Here is a 5,259-nt window from a genome sequence, read left to right as displayed (position 1 = left end):
TTCTTTATGGCTTAAGTGTGTTTCTTCTGCACCTGGTGTAGTGGTTAGAGCGCTTGACTAGGGCTTGGGGGAGACCAGTCACTCGCCCTGCGCCTGACCTTCCTTGCAGGGTTATTGTGAGGATAAGAGCGGCAGCAGCGAAGTGTCTAGGGCACCTTGACCTCCTTGGAAGAAGCAGGAGGGATATTGTAATAAACAGAAATCTGCCCTTATTCCCTTATGGGGGACACAAGAGCCCTTTTAGAGTCCTTTGCAGGATCTCCATCAGTCGGAGAAAATAACAGAGGCCAAGCAGAGAATATTGAGAAGCAAAGCAGCCAGTAAGCCTGATCTTTATTGATCTGTTGCAACAGGGTGCTCCCCTCACATGCAGGAAAGGAGGAGGACCCCGAACCAAGGTGTGCCTCCCCTTATATAGACATTTTAAATTGCCCACCTTGGAGTCCAAGACCACCCCCAGAAACATCACAGAAGGGGCAGTCTACAGCAGAAATCTGAGTGCGTTGTTTATCTTCTGTCTGGTAGGTTACATGTTAATGCTCTCTTGATTGGATAGCCTGGGGAGCCTGGCCAGTCTTTTGTAGTGACAAATACTTAGTTCCTGAGCCAGGTCACAGGCCCACCCTATTCAAACACAGACGGACATACCCTTAAGACAGGATTTGTGAATGAAAAGACAATGGGGAGGCTTTTCCATTTTCCTTGACCTTGCAGAGAAAACATTTGGTCAGTTTGGGAGCCAAAATGGCTCCAGGGCTACTCTCCTGTGCTGCCTCAGACATGTGGCCCACACATTTATGTACATGTTTGCCTGGCAAATCCATTAACATTTATTAAATATATATATATAAGACCTTATTTTTTTATTTCAATATAAAGCTGAGATTCCTGCATTGCAGCGGGTTGGACTGGATGACCCTTGGGGTCCCTTAAACTCCATGATTCTGTGACAAATGCAACCAATCAATAGTGGTGCGATCCACCCACCCATTGAAAAAGGCACGATACGAATGCAATCAATCTTTTGAAAATGGAGGCATTAGAATGCCATCAATGCAAGCCAGCAGACGCAGCCAGATCCCTCAGGCCTGAAGCCCCTCCTGGTTCCAGAGCAGCTGTCCTGGGCGATCTTGTATTTCGACAGTCTTTCAGGAAGCGACAGGATCCTGGCGTGCCACTCAGCCAGCGGGAGAATCTACCCAGAAACCGACGTTTTATTTTCTGTCTGCTCGGGTTTATTTTTAGCTCTGTTCCCATGCCGAGCCCAGCAGGGCCGCGGGGCGGGCAGCGAGCTCACTCAGCCCCCGGCAGGACGGGGATTTTGACAGGCGTCCACAGTGGCTGCTTGGCCTTCCTTGCCGGTTCTCCAGGCTCAGGGGCAGATGTTTGGGGTGGGGGGCTTTTGAGGGGTGGGGGCGGTGCAGAAAGAGAAAGGGGTCACAGATGGGGCAGCCTGGCAGAGCCAGATGGAGCAAGGGTGAGCCGATTCATTTAAAAGACATTTTGTGGCATCGGAGAGTTGGAAGGGACCCTGAGGGTCATCCAGACCAACCCCCGGGAGCCACAGATTCGTGAAAACTCTTTTAATGGGGAAAAATGTAATTTCTTTTAAAAAAGAAGATAAAACCTGTTAATGGAGAAATCTGAGGGCTCCCTTGGACAAAAAACAAGGACACCAGCCAGGAATCCCAGAGCAAAACAGCAGCCAGTCGGCTTGGTCTTTATTGAAGACGGTCGTGACAGGACTCCCACCTGCCCCCAGGTGGAACAAGATGGAAGCCCCCAACAAAAGAGCCCCCAACACTTTTATTAGCTGTTAATCCCCATGTTACACCCCCCAACTACATCACTCATGCATCACGGTTACATCATGAAAGGGGAGGTCTGGTGGCCGCAATCTGCGCATCCTGGACCCTGCCCCATGGTTCCTCTTGCCCTCCACCAAACACCCATCAAGCGGAACAAAAGAGATATTTACATTTCCCTCTTTCCCAGCCAAGTTCATCCCACCCTTTTGTCTTCATCTGGGTTTGTTCTTTCTGGAATGGCTACCTGTCTGGCCCTCAGGTATCAGGATGCCAGGGATTATCCCTCAGGCAGAGGGGCTGCTGAGGAGCTGAGCTCACAGGTCTATAGGAATTTCTGAAGTTTTCCCAGTGAGCCAGTACAGAGATGCATTGATCAGTGAATTCTTACATTTGGTATCGTGCAGCAAAGGCCCTTTGAAGAGATAGGAGGAAACTGTGATGAAGTGTTTTGTGGGGACAAATCACACAAGTCTCAAAAGTGATTGTGCTGATTTTGGTAGTGGGCTGCATGTGCAGGATATCTGCTGGAGGGGCAACCCCCCCCAAAAAAAACCCCTATACATAAATTCCTGCAACAAACCCCAAAATGACGCCGTTCAGTGTTTTGGCACTTGATGCCAACACCACTTAGAGACTTCTGCATTCATTGTCCAGAACAATCCTGGCTGGGAAGAACAGGCATCTTTGGAAATAATTAGGAAGAAAATGCAGGTGGTCAGCTCGGAACTTCCCCCACCCTGTGGACGTGGGGAAAGCGGATGCTTAAGGAAGGCACCTCCTGGGTGGGAATATTGCTGAGGCGACGGCATGCCCTGTAAAATGGATTTGGGGCCAGGACATTTCCTCGGTTTGGAGGGACAGGAGACTTCGCTGCACCTCTGCTATATTTCCTCATCTTTTTTAAAAAAGAATAATAATACTTTATTTAGAATTCAACAATAACAAAGGGAAAACCCCCACAGTAATTGTTACATCAATTCATCACAATCAACTGATTTTAACAATACATAAATAGTAATAGAAAAATTACACAACATCACTTTTAACTTACTGAAGTTTTCATATTACACTTTTTTATCTCTTTCTTAACAAATCAAAAAGAGAAAGACCAAGAAAGGAGGCACAAAAGAGAAAAGGAAGAAGAAAAAGGGGGGGAAGAAAGAAGGGGAAAAGCCACACAAAATAAACACATTTGATATAAATATATATTATTTTCTCATCTAGGGCATGTTCTGGGTGGAGTCGCTGCTGCTGCTGCTGTTTCCCAGGCAATGCTGCCACCTAGAGGCCAGCAAAAGGGGCTGCAGCCTCCTTGGCCCAGTTGAGCTGCAGTGCTCCTCTCTGGCCACTCTTGCAGGAGGCGCTGCAGAGCCACAAACAACCAGACTTCCCCCCCCTTCAGCCTGGATAGCACAGAGAGAGAGAGAGAGAGAGACTCTGGCCCAGGCCAGACTGGCCATTCGGGATCCAGGTCCTCCTTTCACCCCAACGCGTCTCAGGAGTGCAGGAAGGCTGCTTTATACTGAGCTCTGTTGCCCCACCTAGCCCAGTGCTGCTCACACTGACCGGCAGCAGTTCTCCAGGGTTGCAGGCAGGGGGCATTCTCGGACCTGCCTGGGGATGCTGCCAGCGGGGATTGAAGCTGGGACGACCTTCTGCATGCCCAGCAGGTGACCTGTCCCTGAGTTATGGCTCTTCCAGTTTATGTCAGCCAATAATAATAATAATAATAATTTTTATTTATACCCTGCCCTCCCCAGCCAAGACCAGGCTCAGGGCGGCTAACACCAGATATAAAACAATTGATTGAAATACAACTTTAAAAACAAGATTAAAATACAACATTAAAATGCAGCCTCATTTCAGCAGAAACTCAAAAACTTTTTGGGGGATGAAAACGTCAAGTCTTCACCAAGGCTAACTATCCAGACTGGTCCTACGTGGCCCAGAAAACATGATCATACAGCAGCATGAGGACTAGCGCCTTTGTTTTTTAGGGGGACAGAGGAAGTTGCCTCCTCGTGAGCCAGACCTCTGCCTGCCTTCAGGGACTGGACCTTCTGTGCACCAGATTCTGCTGCAAAGAAAACAAGACGGAGCTGCATTTCCTAATTACGCCTTGCTTCGTTACATACGCCTCAACAGAACCCGTTTCCCAGACAACCGTGTTTTATGGTAAACCACCCTCTTTCCCTCTTTGTTGTGTTTCCTTCTGGGCTTTTGGGAAAATGCCTTGGTAAAAAAATAAAATTGGTTAGGGGGAGTTGCTGGAGAGAGTTTTGAGCCTTCAGGGGTCCCGCTCCCTCCTCTCTGAGTAGGGCATCAACACAGGCTCAGGTCTGTGAAGGGCGAAATGATCTGTTTATGAAAAATATAGCCCACTATTTCATTAAAGCCGCTTCCCAACAAAAATGCATGGAACCATACGGTTACAAACGGGTGTCAATTAAACATGGAAGGGTGTCTTAATTCCTTGCAGAGGCCTGGCAGAATAGGAAAGTTTTCAACAAGCGTTTAAAAGTTGGAAGGCTCCTATTGAATCTCCTGTTGCAGAGAGTTCCGCAGGGCTGAGCCAATGACTCTCAAGGCTCAGTTCCTTGTTGCCTCATGGATTCATGGAATGACCAAATCCTGTGGATGATCTCAGTGATGGAACTGCAATATAAGGGTTCAGACCGTCCCCACAGTATCCTGGACCTAAGATGCTCAGGGTTTTGTGAATTAACGTCTCTTGAGAATGGATTTCCTTGCAAAGCGTTAGGCAAAAAAAGCCTTTACAACTTTCTGCAGACCTTTGGTGGTTTTGATTTCATTTTAGCGACACAGCTCCCGGAAGCCAGGGCAGTGTTGCAATTGCCCAGGGAGAGGGAAGAAAACGAAATGAAAAATTGTTACGTATCTGTTTCATGTAATTTAGACACTGCTCTTGACTGTAAAACAACTCAGAGGTTTACAAACAATAAAATTCTCAGTAAAACAACTCCTTAAAACCATTCAAAAAATTAAAACCAGCAACAGATTAGAACACATGCCAACATTCTACATATCTGGACTAAACAATAATGTTTTTAGCGGGTGCCAAAAAGAGTCCAGTTGAAAGCGCCTGTCTGGTGTCAAGAGGCGGGGAGTTCCAAAGTTTAGCTGCTGTCACACAAAGCAATCAAATTCTTACAAATTCAGAACGGGGATGCTGTGGCCCCGGGAGCAGTGCCAGTTGCACCCATTGCAGCAGTCATGGATGGCGTAATAATGGCACAAGCTTATGCATGTCTAGTAAGCCCTACTATGTCCAATCATGGCACTTCCTCCCAGGTCAAGCCTGTATATAGGGCCACAGCGCAAGGGGGCCAGTCTCTGAAACAGCCACAGATTCCACACTCCCCAGTCTTGTCCCTATGTGCTGAGAAGCAAGTGGCGTGGAGTTCCACAGGGCCACCTCCCTGGAAATGGT

This window comes from Podarcis melisellensis, assembly GCF_964234715.1.
Source record: "Podarcis melisellensis genome assembly, chromosome: 16".
In the NCBI taxonomy this organism is placed as follows: Eukaryota; Metazoa; Chordata; class Lepidosauria; order Squamata; family Lacertidae; genus Podarcis; species Podarcis melisellensis.
Note: the sequence above shows the minus strand (reverse complement) of the source record.